Here is a 16,810-nt window from a genome sequence, read left to right as displayed (position 1 = left end):
AAGCTTGAAAAGATGTGAGTTCTTTGTGTGCAATCTTTCATTTATGCATGTGAGAGGGTTTTCTTTTCTTAATATTTTTACATTGTAGTACTTGTTTTGCTTGTTGGTGGTGTTTGCTTATTTAATACATTCCATCAGGGACAGAAATTATATGCTGGTGTTTTTTTTCCCCTAGGAAGTGTGTCTTGGGTTTTTTCCCTTATTATTTCTTTACTTTTTTTTTTTCTCTTCTTTTTTTGGTGGTGGGGGTGGTTATGTTTAAGTGAAGTTGCTTTTACAGCACCAAAGACTTAATCATCCATTTCCTATATAAAAGGTAGCTACTTTTTTGCATGGACCTCAAGCATTTTGTAGTATAGAGGTGGACTTTAAGGAAAGGTATTAAGCAGGCTGAGTTTTAGCTTATGGGCAAGTAATAAATTGTATCACTTATCTTGAATGTATCATAGATAAGCTTCTATATAACAATCGCCACTTCAGATAGCTGTGAAATTAGGTGATTAACTAGTTGTTACTTAACCTTCTAATTTCTGTATAAGTCTAATTACATGAAATAGAAGTTGGGGTTTTGATTTTTTACTTTGCTTTTCTGTTTGGAGTGTCATTGTAACTACTGTATTGTAAATGATGGAAAATAATTGCATGTGTTAAAAAAATAAATTGTGTTATATTAAAAATAAAAGATGCGGTCTTTCCATGGAAACATGCAGAACTTACACTACTGCTATAAACTAGGTACTTATTGGCCTTCAATTCATCTGACTTTTATCTTACGGAATGTGAGCTCATTTAATGGCATCCAGCAAAAGAAGCTAGAATAGCATCCCATGTACTGCATACCTTTGGGACCTTCCTATATAATGTTGACATTCAGTCTCAACCAGCCTGACAATAAAATGATCCATTTATCCAACACAAGCAGGCAAAGGAGGAGATACTGTATCTTTTCACTCTGCCTTCCACTCCCAGAGCCAGTCCGATGCTTCCTTTGGGCCAAACACACGCACACATAAAGCACTTCATCAACAATTTTTCATGTTTTCCGTTAAATTGGATTTACTCTTCTTACATGAATTTTCCCCTAGATAGTTTTTCCAAATAACACAGAAAGTATTGGAAGTGAACTAAAACTTTTTAATAATAAACTTTGTGGTTATAAAGCCCTAGGACTAGGAAACACCTATAAGCAAATAAAAATGAACAGCTTTACCATTGTATAGACAAGACTAGTGAGGAGTTTAGATTAGCCTAAATTTCAGAAATTAGACTTTTCAAAGGGGCAGTATCATCTAATTGGGGACTTTTATAAATTCCTTGTGAATCTACTCCATAAAGTAATTGCTTTAATCCTCAAGAGTGTTGAGTAAAATTTTTACTTTCTTAATTCCACTCCCTGACAATTCTGTTTCTTTAAAAAGAAAAAAAAAAGCCCCGAAAGCACTGTCTTTTTACCTAGTCTGTGACTATTATGGTTTCTTGATTATATTTCTATTTTTCTTACTGAAAATAAACCCTTCCTTGTTAAGCCATGTTTTGTCGCCAATGGAGAATTCTCTTTTTTAAAAATGCTTTTATTTATTTTTTGGGGGGAAGGGGCAGAGAGAGGATCTGAAGTGGGTTCTGAGCTGACAGCAGCGAGCCTGATATGGGGCTCAAACTCACGAACATGAGATCTTGACCTGAACCAGTCAAGTGCTTAACTGTCTGACCCATCCAGGCACCCTGCCAATGGAGAATTCTAGAATGACCAGGCAGGTTTGATAGCCCCCAATTTTAGCTGTTGCAAGTGACATAAACCCAACTCAAACCAGCTTAAATCAAAATAAGAAATCTCTAACTCCTAACTGAAAGGTCCACAGGTGAGCCTTGACTTCACATGCAGCTTAATGTAGAGCTCATGTCTTCAAGAGACACCGCTAGGTTGCTTCTGTTATCAGGCTTACTTTCCTTGTGTGTATAATGGATAAGGCAATTCCATTCACCACATCTTTACTAATTCCACTTGAAAGTCAAATCTTCTCCAGGAGCGTAGTTCCAATAAGTTACTGTGATGGTTAAGTGCAGTCGTATTTGTTATGCTAGCTATTACTATTATTCCCTTAAGTTTGTGCTACTTGTCCATCTCTGTACTAAGCACAGTGGTTAAACAGAGTATCTGGATAGGTTTAAGATCCACTTGTAGAGTTTTAGGGGAAGGTGTTCAATCCCATACAAACCATATATTTGAGAATTAAGACATGTAAATTCTCTAAAGGATCAATAGAGTACTGTTGGTCAGATATAAGGGCTAAAAGCTGACAAAGTGATTGTGATGGTTCATTTTATGTCTCTATCTGAATGGGCCATGAGGTGCCTAGATATTTGGTCAAACATTATTCTGGGTGTATCTGTGAGGATGTTTTTGGAGGAGATTGACATTTCAATCAGTAGACTCTCCCTAACATGGTTAAGTCTTATTTCCGCAGTTGAAGGCCCAAATGAAGAAAAGGGGATGACCCTCCATGAATAAGTGGGAACACCTCCTCCCTGACTACTGAGATGGGACATCAGTCTTTCCCTGACTTTGGACTTGAATTGAAACATTGACTCTTTGATGTAAGAAGTACGATTCTAACTAAAAAGGTGGGGGGGACCTGGGTGCTCACTTGGTTAAGCATCTGACTTCAGCTCAGGTCATGATTTCATAGTTCGTGAGTTCACGCTCCGTGTCAGGCTCTGTGCTGAGAGCTCAGAGCCTGGACCCTGCTTTGGATTCTCTGTCTCCTTCTCTCTCTCTCTCTCTGCCATTCCTTGGCTTGTGTGCTTGCTCTCTCTCTCTCTTTCTCTCTCTTTCAAAAATAAAAATAAACATTAAAAAATGTTTTAAAACATTTAAAAAATGTTTAGCTAAAGATGGTATAAGGGCTGGGTCCTATATCAGTTAATGATCTTTCAGTTACAACATTGAGAAAATCCAGCTAGGTTTAGAAAATCTCTAAAACCAAAAGGAATTTATTGATTCTCAGGACCAGTACCATATATCAGCTTATTGCCTCTGGGCTTCAGATTCACCCTTCAGTATATGTTCTATGGTAACAAACAAGCCTATTTAGTGTTTCTCCTTTAAAGTGATACTTTTATGTTAAAGCATTCTTAGTAGAGGGTGCCGATGGACCTTGGAGGAGGAAGGAGCTCTTCTGCCTTGTCTGGCTGCTGGTTGGTGTGCCAGCAGTGCAGGTATAAGGACATCTGGTGGCGTGTGCCTTGGAACGTGGTCCTTGGGCAATTTTGCAGGCTGGAAGTGACCACTGGTACACTTACATTGATTAGCACTCCAAAGCCTTCCTGTCTGCACCAGGCCCCATTTTCCTTTGCAGGTCTCTGTGCTAGCTGCCTGTGCCCCAGAGAATCCCTACCAAGCCCACTTCCACTCCCTCTAAAAGCCTTGCATGCTTTGCTTGCCATCTAGAAGGTTTCTACCCAGTACAGGTTGCTGATTGTCTGCTCCCAACCTGCAGTCCATGGGTTGCTTCCTGATTGCCCAACAACTACAGTACAGCCTATATCTGGGAAACCAATTAAATTTCTGGGCTCTCCAGTGCTAGAGATAACCTCCACCTTCTCCAAGGAAGTTTGAATACCAGGGTTGTCTAAGTTTGTCTTTCTTGGGGTATTCTTCCTCAGCCCTAGGGTACCATATAAAATTTCCTTACATTTTATAGTGCCTCTTTTTTCACAGTTTAATACTCCTTTATATTAAGTTTCCCATTGTTTATGTTTTCTATGTAGTTTCTATCTCCTCATTGGACCAGACTGATATAATTTTTCTCAGGGTTCAAAATTTATTATCAGGAGCAGTCTCTTGGCTCTGCTTCCTTTGTGCTGTCTCCATCTCAGCCCGGCTTTCTTTTTGTGGATCCACATATTATATTTTTATACTATCAAATCTATTTGAAGACACAAAGCTTTTCCCCGTAAGCTACAGCTCTATCTCCTCACACGTCAGTAGCTTGGGCTGGGTTACATGTACATCCTTAATCCGATTACTGTATCCTCAGGGGATTCTCAGTTTCCCCCTATCTACCTACCTAGAGTCAGTCACTTTTATGTTGTAGGATTTGTCACTTAGAACACCCTACTTCTGGTATCAATTTGTACATTCGTTATGAATTTTCTTTTTCTCATAGGGTCTTGAGCTTGCCAGCTTTGGGGCTGGGACTGTACCATCAGCTCCCCTGGGCCTCCAGCTTGCCAACTGCAGAGCTTGGGACTTGTTAGCATCTATAATCACATGAGCCAGTTTCTTATAATAAATTCCTCTGTGCCAGTTTTGACTTCTGAAAAAAGATGGGAACAGAGGAAAAAAGACACAAAGCATGAGGGTAGGGGATTGAGTGGAGACATGAGGATTGGAGGAAAGTTGGGAAAGATATAACACGACACCTTTCTTTTTCCCTAAAGGAAACTACACTGACTTCTAACACCATGGATTAGTGCTGCTTGTTTTTGCATTCTGTATAAATGTCATTAGATAGCATAAATTATTTTGTGTCCAGCCTCTTTCATTCAATATAGTTGATGAGATTTGTACATGCTGTTGAATGCATCTGTAGTTCATTAATTTTCATTGCTTTATAAGCACTCCAGTGTATGAATATACCACTATTTATTTTTCAAAATGACTGTTTATGTGGAATTTGGGGGTTATAGGCTATCCATGTGTTTAGCTTAGCAGATTCTGAGAATCAACTTTCCAAAATGGTTCTATCCATACATTTCCACCAGCAGAATATAAGAGTTCTTGTTGCTTCATAACCTCTCCAGCACTTGGTTATTTTTAGACTTTTAGTCCTTAGCCTAGGACATCTAAACTTAATTTTTTATGCAAGGGTGAGATGCTGAAGGATTTTTCAGGTGGAGAGTGGTGTGAACAGGAGAGCTATGCTGGTAGTATTGCATAGATTAGAAAGCAAGAGAAACACATGAAGAGTAAGGCCAGTTGGAATGCTATTTTAGTGATTTTGTAAAAACAACGTGAAAATAAACTGGAGTATTAACAGAGGAGCTAAAATGGAAGACCCAAGAGATACTACGGTAGTGTGTGCCTATAAACAATAAGATTTGGCAATTAATAAACAGTGCAGGCAAAGGCAGTAAGGGTGACTGAAGAGGAGCACGTGCTTGAGCTTAAGTGACTGACAAAACATTGGTAGAACCTAAACCAACTTAAGAAGGTGTGGGAGTCAATTATGGTTTAGGGGAAATTATTTTTACTCAAAATATATCATTTACCTTATTGAGCATTTTACCAGACTCTTAGCTTAAAGTTGTATTGAACTTTTTTTCCAACTTTCATTTCTTATCATTGGAAGATCCCTCTCTGGAAAAGTTGGCTTTGGCAGGCAAGAAAGAACCAGGACTGTGGTGGGATAAATTGCCTCCTTCTCTGTGAATTCAGTATCCAGAGGAAGCAACAGAAAACAGAAGGTTTTCTATTATTCAAACCTGACAGCTTTGGTGTAAGGAGTGATAGTAGCTAGGAAAGTGACAGGTCTGGGACTTCTGGGACGCCTAAGTCCACACAGCTTCTAAAGCAGGAGCTATTCTGTGTGCTCGCTTCCATCACTAATTCTTTCTTTCTCTCTAGACATTTTTTTTATCACTGACATAAGCAATTGCTTCTTCTATTTTTGCAATACAATTCTCTGTTTAACTGGGTATTAACAGAAATATGGCAAATATGTAAGTCCTCCAGGACCAGCATTCCACAACATTCACATGTACTGGTTTTGAGCGAGTAACTCCAATTGATTATTTAAAAATTTTTTAAGTTTATTTATTTATTTTGAGAGAGAGAGTGTGTGTATGTGTGTGAGTGGGGGAGGGGCTGAGAGATCTGGAGGAGAGAAACTCAGTCTCCAGGCTGGTAGTTCAGAGCCAGATGCAGGACTTGATCTTATAAACCTCAAAATCATGACCTGAGCCACCAAAATCAAGAGCGGGACGCTCAACTAACTGAGCCACCCAGGTGCCCCTAATTATTTAAAAATATGAGACAGTTTGCTTGCATAAAAGTTCAGGCATTGCTTGCAGTGTTGGCTTTGCTACTGAACGGATCTCATAGGCTGTATGTCTGTTTGAGCACAGCTCCTTTAGCAGAGGTGTTTATTTTATATCTTTGTTAATATTTTACCTACCATTGTATCCAAAAGCTTAAGATGACTTGTTAAGCTTATTTATACTGTTTCCTCCAATGAAACCACTTGACAAAGGATTTGTCTTAAATGTGTACTTTCCAAACCTGTTACTTTATCTCAATAGCTAATAGTGTGGCACTAACAGGAAACAGAAATAATAGTACTTTATAGTTCTAGACCACTTTACAGTTTTCAAGGAGCATTTACATATATTTTATTTCCCTTTACCCCACATCTTGGGAGTGAGGTGTTCTTTTCATTTTTCAGATGAAGAAAAGTAGGCTCAGGTCATACATAGTGTCATAGTCACAACCTCAGATCAGTGCCTGTGATGGTTAATTTTGTATGTCAGTTTGACTGGGCCATAGAATGTCCAGATATCCAGTTAAACATTGTTTCTGGGTGTGCCTGGAAGAGATTAACATTTGAATTGGAGGACTGAGTAAAGTAGATTGCCATCCCTAGTGTGGGTGGGCATCATCCAATCTGCTGAGGACCTGAAAAGAACAAAATGATGGAAGAAGGGCAAATTCACTCTCTGTGAGAGCTGAGACATCAGTCCTCTCCTGCCCTTGGACCGAGACTTTCGCCATCAGTACTCCTGGTTCTCAGCAGGCCTTTAGACTCGTGTCGGAATTCATATCACTGGCTTTCTTGGGTCTCCAGTTTGTAAACTGCAAATGGAGGGACTTCTTAATCTCCATTATTGCGAGAGCCTATTCCTTGTAACACATCTCATTCTCCTCTTGATTTACCTTCTCTGGAGAACCCTGACCCACACAGTGACCTTTTGCAGTGCCTCTGCCCTGATTACCTTTTGTGTCTAGCTATCGATTTTCCTGTTATCCTTCAACTGTTAGTCAGGAGGTATGTTCTTGCCAGGTGAGGATTATCTGTATATTGCATATGTATGCTTTTGCATTAAAACATCAGCAATTCTCAAAATTTTCGGGTTAATTTAGTGCTAGGAACTGAGATGTGGGAACTGAAGGGACACTCTGAAGACAGCTTTTTTGTTGCCTCTGTTGTTGCTGGGACCCGCACCTCCACCTTACACATGCTTTAATGTGTGTCCTTTTTGTAAAGGTCAGGGAGTTAATGATTTCTTTGGAGTCTTCCAGCACAATAGAAACATCTGACAAATGATGAGGCAGGTTGTCACGTAGTTATATGTGTTTTTTAAGGCCACTGACTCCAGACACCTTGATGCAGAGACCCCTGGCTCCAAGGCATAAATGACTTATGGAGGACACCCGAGCCCTTGTCCTTGCTCTGACTACTTCTTGGATGCCTGAGAGGACACATACACCAGACCACCATCCTTAATTAAAAACTCCAGATCCTAGGCAAAGACCAGACTCACTCCTCTTTTCTTCTCCAAGTCTCCCGATGCCCCATCTGTATCTGCACTCTCTCTATGTCTTCAGTAAACTCTGCTTTCATTTCCTCTCAGCTCAAGTTTGATTTCTCTGAAGCCAAGAACCCTCTTTGCTGGTCCAGTGAAATACCCTCCGGGTCTTTGGATTCAGCCAGCCTGCATCAGAACCAATGTACATTCAGGAGTTAAGTTTAAGGCATAAGAACTTATCTTTTTTCATTCGCTTTAATCAATATCTCCCTACTGTGTGAATAGAGTTTAGATGAATAGCCAGTGAACTGTTATCACAGGCCTATCTTACATTTGACTTCTTTGGGGCACTAATCAAAGCAGTCAATGATAGCCTGATTATATTGTCAAAAAGTTGATTTTCAAAGTTTAAGAACTGAGTCACTGCATATATAATATTTTTCTTGATAGAAATAAATTTATTTTCCTGGTTATGTTATATAGATCATCAGAATGTGTGAATTTTTGAAGGGATTGGTTATTGGTAAATGTCTTAAAGAAATTAATCCAAAACAAACCAAAGAGAGAAAAAAACAACTCTTGTATTAACATTAAATATCAGTCAGCACCCAGAGGAAAGACTAAAATGCAGGTGAGAACAGATGTAATGTTTGTTAATTTATTAGCAACATGCAACTCAATCATGCATTGGAGTCTACTGACTAAGATCAATGTAATGGAAAACACAACTCTCTTGAGTGCTGTTCTTCTAGGCTCTTCTAGTGAAAAGATATTTTTAGGCAACACTATGAAATTCAGAGAACTGTGAAAGGTAATGAGGTATTCTTCACAGAGCAGTGTACCATGTCCATTCTATCACTGAGAGAATAATGACATGAGTCAGAAAAGCTGAACACATATACATTTAAATTCCTGAAAAATGATGTGGGTGTGCATTTATTTAATTATTTTGATATTTTGTCAATGTTTACTTCCTGGCCAACCAGTGACTGTCTTTATATTCAGCTGTTTAACAGATTTATGAACATAATTAAACTTCCCTGCTTCTATGGTCATTGGAGAATGATCCAGCCACCATGAGCAAAGTTGGACAATGGGAGTTATTAATTAGGTTCCAGAATGATGAGAAGTAGGCAGTTCTTACTGAAGACTATGAGGATTCTGTGAGCCAAAGAAATTGGCAGATATGAACTTTAAATCTTATAGAGGTCAAGGGAAAGAAAGAACATAAAATTTGCACAGCCAAAAATTGGGCCAATAAATCAAAAAAAAATAAGATAGAAAAAAAGCAAAAGCCATTGGTAATGAACAGGAGGTTCCTTGACAACCTACTTATTTCTGTAGCTAGGGGATAAGATGATTGAGGTTTTTCTTTATAGGACAGTGGACACATGAGTGGAAGGGGTCAGGCTGGCCTGAAAGGGCCAGGAACTAAGCAGGTGATTATTGATTATTCTCCCATACAATTGACTTTACATAGTATTCTGTCATTAAGCACAATTTAAAATATGTAACATCAAAAAGTTACAAAGGTAGTCAATTATTTCATTTTTCTAGTATATTCTAAATAGTGTTTGATCTTTAATAGCTGAGTTGGATGATTTTGGAATTCAGTTAGTAATATAGAGCCACAAACTCAGAATGGGAGAAAAATTTCAAGGTTATCCAATTGCTCTTATAGTAGGAATTATTTCTATAATGTTCAGGTTAAGTGATAATCCTGTGTTTGGTTGTCTGTTGGCGTGGTACATGTTGCTTTATGAACTACCCCAGTCTATTGTGTATAACTTTGTATTTGTAAAAATTTTTTGGTTGCCTAAACAACTTTCCTGATTTCTAGCAGCATTTTGATTTATGTTTATGAAAAACTCTCTTCTCTATTAGATGCAGCCTAGTGGAACTACTAATCATGGCCCTGACTGACTCTACCCTATCTGGGATACCAACATGACCCAAGGTAGACCTGCAGTCATTCTCTCCCTCAAATTTCAATCTTGAACATGGTGACAAATGTTTGTTGTTGTTTCATTTCTAGCATTGGTGCCCTGACCAGACCATTTTCCTCCCCAGAGACTCTGCCTGTGTTTCCTGCCTTCTTAATCTCTGACTGATTCTACCCTGTTTTTTTTTTTTTGTCTCCAAAACTGATTCTCCCACGTCCTGTCAATTATGTATATGACAATCAACTGGGGAGCCTATTAAAAATGAAGAACCCCAACCTCACCAGCCTCAAGCATGTAATTTAGTAATATGGGTGAGGGTACAGGAAGTTGAATTTATAACACATCTTCTGGGTGACACTGATGCAGTCAGATTATAGGCTGACTTTTGGGAACCACTGTTCAAATGATATAGCTCAAAAGTAAATTTGCACTTCAACAAAAAATTTCTGAAAGTGGAAAAGGCTTACTGACCAACTCATTAAATGAATGAATCCCAGTTCTTTCATTCACTCAATAATTCAACAAACAGATATTGAATATCTACATTGTGCCAGGCACCATAATGAGCCTTGGGATATATGATACCATTAAGATTATCTCAGACTTGCTATTGGTGGGCACTGAAGCACTGGAAAAAGAGCAAGGAGCACATATCTCGATTTCCACATCCTATATTCATTACATATCACCAATCATCTTCAAAAGAAATGGACAAGCATTTATTTCTGTATTTCTATATGCTCCATACCCCTCAAAAATGGAACAATGTAGATTTTTAATTCTAGGTATGTTCCTTCATGTATGTAAAAATAATTTCTCAGTAAAACCAGAAATCTCAGCTCTAATTAATTAGTCTTTGATGTAATAATAAAGTTCAACCATACAATTTAATAAAATAAGATTTTCTTTTTTTGTTTTGCTACAGACTTGCCTCATAGTTTCATACATAATGTACAATAAAAAAATGGTATAGTTGAACAGAATATGAAAATGCTCAGAGGTTCCTTTCAGCTAACAACAAAAATTACTTGATGTAAAATACTTGCTGGTAAGTTAAGCTCAGATTTCATATTATTTTGGAGGGTATTTTAAGATTCCAATTAATGGTCTCAAGTCAATTTTGAAACTTATATCTTTCTCATGAATTTTTCTTCTAAAATTTCTTATCATAAGACTAAGTAGTTGTAAAATATATAGTTTACAGAAAATTGTGAATGTTGACATAAAAATTTCATTAGTCTTTGAAATGTATCCATTTGATTCCTGTCATAATGCACATAAAAATACATGAACAAACTCATTTTAGCAGTCAGAAATTCTTCATTTATTTTTTCCTCTCTGAACTATTTCTATACCACTTTTCCAATAAAATTTTATCCTACTTTAATACATTTTTCTCTGCCTGAAAGTCTTTTAGTGATCACTTTTTCCTGCCATAAAAGCAGATATATTGATTGAAAAGTAATTAAAAATTTGTGACCATAAGACTTCAAGTGTTAACAGTTATTCATTATGCAAATAAAAACAAAATTAACCTAAACAACATAAATAATTGTATATATAGAGAAACATAAAGATGAAATTCATTAAAAATATATCAATTATTCAAATGGTTGGGCTATTTTTTGTTCAGTATCTGTGTGTTGTATGTATCTGTGGATGCATATTACTTATTGCTGGAATAAGACAAAGCTACAAAGCTCAGGATCAATCTATTCTATTTCTGTTTTTATGGATGTAAGATCTGAGAAAACATATTCCCATAAATAAATAGATGAGAATGGAAAGAGTTTTGTTTTAGCAATGCCATTCAAATATTTGAACTCCTTCCAAGTTATATGCCAAAATCACATAGTTATTTATCATCAAAAATTATTTTTAATGATCTACCAGCTGTCATCTTAATTAGGTCTTCTTTCAGTTTTGTTAAAGGCAAAGAATTGAAACCGATTCCAGATTTTATGACTCAGTTATTAGTCATTTACTTTCTCAATACCGACACCAATATTTTGAATTGTCCTATTATTTGGAACCCTGGAGACTTTTACACTCAGAGTCAATGTACCATAGTAAGATGACAAAATAAATGATAGGCAATGCCTCTCTTTTTTAAGAGGAACAACTGGCATGAGTAGTCTCACTATTTTGGAAAGAGTACATGTGACACTTGGTATCTGAAACTTATTTTCTGAAATTAATCAGAACCCCCAATGCACACACGTCCCAGTTAAAAATCTGATTCTGTAAGTGTGTCTTCTTTTGAAGGTAGTTACTGGTTATTCAACATTGTGCGAATGTAGAATTTTCTATATTGGAACAAAGAGACTTAAAATAGCTGCAAAAAAACAAATCCCCTTTCCCACAGATCTTCTTACAATGTGACACTGACACTCCTGTTGTTGAGAAGTGGGGGTCTATTTTCCTTTCCTTTGGATTTTGAAAGAGGTTGTGACTATTGAGGAAGTAACGCTCTGTGATTTCTGAGGCTAGGTCATAGAAGATGATAAAGTTTCTGTCTGTCGCCTTGGGATGTTCACTCTTTAAACCCAGTTTCATGCTGTGAGGAAGCCTGATGACACAGAAATGCTGTGAGTAGGTATTTTGGCCGGCGGTCCTAGACAACACCAACATCAACAGCCACATGTCTGTGTGTGAGAGAGCCTTTCAGATTACTCTAAGCTCAGACAGCCTGGTCATCTGAATGTGACTGCATGAAAGACTTCAAGCAAGAACCCCAAAACCAAGAGAGATAATAATAAAATTATGGCCATTGCTTTAGGCTACTACACTTTGGGATGATTCATTATGTAGAAATAATTATCAGAACAAGACCTAACAGAATACTTTAGTCACCAAAACAATTTGATGTCTAGTCCATTCAAAATTTACGGAAGTGTTTCCTGATATTGAATGAAACATTTTTTCATGTGGTGAAAATCGCAAAACACATTAGTAGTGCATAAAGATGGCAGGGAATATATTGAATAGTTAATGTTTAATTTCATTAAAGAAACTATAGCTTGATTCTCATATGTTCTAATTTATCATTTTTTAGAGTCCCGCATGTAAATGACATTACTCAAACTTTTTATCTTTTATTTAATTTTTAAAAAATAATTATATTCTCAAAGTTTCAATTTGAAATCCAAATAGTATTACAAGCCTAAAAACAAACAAGCAAACAACTAGAAGCAAACCCCTGTCCCCTTCTCATTCTTCTTAAGCAAACATTTGTTTGCAATCTTTTTTAGGTGTCTATTCTGGTATGTACATCCCAATCTCTAATACTGTACTTTATTGGTAATTCCGTATTTTTGTTTTTAATTTTAGTTTATCTATTAGCTTCCTTCTATGAAAATTTAGGATTATCTCTTTTATACTGACTCCTCAGCCCTAATGTCAAAGCATACACCTGTTTTTCCTCCTATTCTCCCACTGTAGTTATAACATGCTTTCTGATACATCAGTACTTATAGTTTAAATCTGTATTATACTATGATGACATTGTTCCTCTTTTCATAAATTTTAGTTATGTCATTTGGCTTGTTATCTAGGTCCCTATGACTATTTTAGCCATAAACTTTTTTTTTTTTTTTTGCAGAACTGTACAACAGCTTTTAATAAAGCTCACACCTTTGAACATATAATTTCTAGGGGCGCCTGGGTGGCTCAGTTGGTTAAGCGTCCGACTTTGGCTCAGGTCATGATCTCACAGTTTGTGGGTTCGAGCCCTGCATTGGGCTCAGTGCTGACAGAGCAGAGCTTGGAGCCTGAAGCCTGCTTCAGATTCTGTGTCTCCCTCTCTCTATGCCCCTCCTCCACTTGTTCTCTCTCTCTCTCGCTCTCTCGCTCTCTCACTCTCACTCTCTCTCTCTCCCCACCTCAAAAATAAACATTAAAATTTTTTTATTAACATATAATTTCTAGGTTTCTTTCTCCCTCCCATCCTTCCTTCTTTTTGTCCTTCCTTCCTTCCTTGCTTCCTTCCTCTCCATCTCCCTCTCTCTTTTCTTCTCTCTCTCTCTCTCTTTCTCTCTCTCTCTCTCTCTCTCTCTCTCTCTCTCTCTCCCCCCCTCTCTCCTTCTCTCTCTCTCTCTCTCTCTTTTTTGGAGTCCACTATCCTCCTGTGCCAATCGGGATTCATTGTTTTTTCTGCTTTCTTTTTTTTTTCCTTTGGTATAAAGGGAGACAGAGGTGTATTATTAAGTGTTCATTCAGGAAAACTAAGAAAACATAAAGAATTGATTTATGGGGGTGCCTGGTGGCTCAGTCAGTTGAACATCGACCTTGGGTCAGTCATGATCTCATGGTGTGGGAGTTCCAGCTCTATATCAGGCTCGGACTTGGGCTCCTTGCTGTCAGTGTGTTGAGCCTGCTTTGGATCCTCTGTCCCCCTCTCTCTGCACCCCTCCCCTGTTCACCTTCTCTGTCTCAAAAATGAATAAACATTAAAAAAAAAGAACTGGTTATGAATTGTTGGAAATACAGAAGGAGCGAAGAGGGAAAGGTATCCTTATCTACCTACCACCCACCTGGCTGGAGGAGGAGCAGAGGAAATGGGGCCGCCCAGAGCCCCGGATTCCTGTGCTGAGGAGCCAGTTGTGGTGCTACTGCTGCTCAGCTGTTACGTCATCAGTCTTCACCCTCTGCAGGCAGCTAGGAGCCCACACTGCACAGATGCTGCGGGAACCCAGGGACCCAGAGTCTCCTGCTTCAGAGGCTGTGGTAGCTGCTGCTACTGGACCCATAGCTCGTGAACACCGCACTGCTGAGGCGGACACAGCGCCATCTCTGCCTCTCCTGAACCCTCGCGCTGAGTGGGACTCCACAGCCTGCCCTTGGCCTGCCCCTCTTCTTGATGCTTCCATGCACCAACAGAAACAAAACAAAAAAGAAAATCAAGCCCCCAAAGGTGTCTCCCATTGGCAGAACCCACTAGAAAGCAGCTGGCAAGGAAGTCTGTGAGATGCGGTGTACAGGCTCCCAGCCATCCTGCCATACAGAGGAGATTCCAGAATGCTGACAGCCAAATGACAAATAGCCAGTCCAGAGGGTTTAAAGGGAAAGTCAATAACTGACTTATCATTTTTCCTGGGGAGGCATATTATCTATTTGGCACATCCTCTGAGTGTGATGCACGGCTATAAATATATTCTTTATGTATATTTCTAATAGTCAAAGGCCTTTGAGAATAAAGTCAGATCTGCTGTGACAAAGAGGTTTGATAATTTTACACCTGTGAAGAAAACTTTAATGATTATGATACTTCATTGATTATTTTGGCATTTCCAGAGTTTATCTTAGATATTGCTAGTTTTGCTGACATTTTACAGAATTTGGAGCAAGTGTACAAATTTAATAGGTTGTAAATGAGACCTTTCCCATTGTCTCAGATTTCCAGTGTAGGCCAAAAACTGAGCACAGGAGATGTTAAATTCCTCACATTCTAAAGACGGCTGTGAAGACAGCCAAAATTAGGTTCAGAAATCACCCCCAGGGCTAGCTAAGACAGAGCTGGACTGGATTACAACTACCAACTTACCCCTGCTTCTCACTTTTCTTTCTTTTGTTCTGATTAGAATGAATGACTGGATACTTTTCTTTTTTATCTTGTATACTAAAGTGACATTGGTCTTTCAGGGGAATCTGGCTATTTTTGCTGCTAAAATTGAAGGTGAAGAAATCACTGTTCGGCTAATATGTAATCATTGAAAATAAAAGTGTGTCTGTCTGTTGGTTCCTGTGCTCCTTCTGTTAGAGAGACTGGAAATTCAACTGGGAATCAATCCTCAACTATTTGCTCATGTTATGAAAAGTCAAAGAAAGGACACTTTTATGCTAGAATATAGTATTCCTATTTTGTTCTTAGATCATCTAGGCAGAGCTATTCAAAATAAAGGAATGGGTGCTGTTAAGAATTGATATCAATATAATATTTGGATGTCATTTGGCCAGAGTATTCATAAAGGTTCAAATTCTTTCCTGCCTTGGCCATCCTTTCCTGAGAAATCCTCAAAGAAAGTGTATGTGCAGGGAATACTGGCCAATATAGTATAGTGACTGCACACTCTAATGGCTGCTGAGACTTCACTCCCAAACTCCAAAGCAGGACAAGGGGGAACTAACTAGGACTCCACAGAAAATTTCCAATCTATGTGTACTGGGATGGCTTTAAATGCTTCTGGAAGCAAAGAAGACCAGAAGACTTGTTCTGACCATTTCTAGCCCAATATCCAATCCACATTTGGATCTTACCATTCTTGTGTGGTGAAAATTCCACTTACCAGAGCCAAGGAGCAAGGTCATAAGACAGCTGGAGATAGATAGTCAGTCCCAATGCCTTAAATGTGCCCTCCCTGGACACCCCTGGACTGTCTATAAGCTGCCTTGTGGAAGAGAAGGAGAACATATAAAGAGAGAAAATAAGAAGGAAGAGAAGAGAGATGGACCAAGCTTTCTCCTGGGGAGCTTAGCCTTATTTCACCACACTCCTGCAAGTGAGAAAGTCCAAAGAGGCACACGTAGAGGGAGAGTTAGCTAACCTTTTCTTTCCCTTACTACCATTAACACATCTTAGAAGAAGAAGGAGAAGGGTAAGATCACACAAGTGGGTAAATTTTACCTCTGTGAAAGCTCCATTGTGATCCAGTTCAGAGACCAGAGTCTGACCATCCAGATCAGCACTGGGATGAGGAAGGCCAGGGGGACAGCAGGAATGAATGAAACCTTCAGCTCCTCTGAGAGGCCACCAAGATCATTGGGCTGATGTCAGTCTTGGAAGTGGTCACTATGGATACTTCAAAAGTCTGAGACTTTGGGTCCTCAGGTTTTATACTTGCTGTGTAAAAATTATACTGGTGGTTTTGGGATTGCTTTACTTTCTCATCTGCCGAGGCACTTTTTGTATGCTTGTGCATTTCATATTTTATAGACTTTGGGGTATCTTTTCATGTCTAGCCCTATGTCCTCAATTGGACAATGTGCTCTTGTGGAGCAGGTCAATTACCTCTTTGTATTTCCAGAATCCAACAGTACTTGGCATTGAGTGGGCATTCAACAAATATTTGAAGATGATGATGAAGTTGCCTAGTGTATGAAGGATATTATTTAGATTCATTAGGGTTTTACCAGAATACATTTCTTAAAATGAAAACTATCTTCAGATATGTATTTTGAAAGTTTTTCTCAGGATTTTTTCTTTCTTAAAAAATTGATTTAGCATTTTCAATACAGCTTGATGGGCTAAATTTATTTTTTGCCTTTGCACTTATTCTTTTAGAAGAACATATATTTGGAAGAAGATATATATGGAGAACAGCAGAACCAGAGGCCATGTCTTTTGA

At 38.3% G+C, this 16,810-nt stretch overlaps 1 long non-coding RNA gene across 4 annotated transcripts in view; it reads left to right on the top strand.

Annotated features, from left to right (window-relative positions):
* The window catches only part of LOC115298653, a 31,706-nt gene extending 19,506 nt beyond the window's left edge, over positions 1 to 12,200 (top strand). For 2 of the 4 annotated variants that reach the window (XR_003911820.1, XR_003911816.1), the window contains 3 exons: positions 9,409 to 9,481; positions 10,393 to 10,515; positions 11,953 to 12,200. This is a non-coding gene — a long non-coding RNA (uncharacterized LOC115298653). Of the gene's footprint in view, positions 1 to 7,629; positions 7,727 to 9,408; positions 9,482 to 10,392; positions 10,516 to 11,952 lie in introns of all 4 variants that reach the window. The other 2 variants (XR_003911819.1, XR_003911817.1) reach the window with 2 other exon arrangements.
* The last annotated feature ends 4,610 nt before the right edge of the window (positions 12,201 to 16,810 follow it).

Source organism: Suricata suricatta, chromosome 8 (genome assembly GCF_006229205.1).
Source record: "Suricata suricatta isolate VVHF042 chromosome 8, meerkat_22Aug2017_6uvM2_HiC, whole genome shotgun sequence".
NCBI classification, from domain to species: domain Eukaryota; kingdom Metazoa; phylum Chordata; class Mammalia; order Carnivora; family Herpestidae; genus Suricata; species Suricata suricatta.
This window is presented reverse-complemented; position numbering and strand designations above follow the sequence as displayed.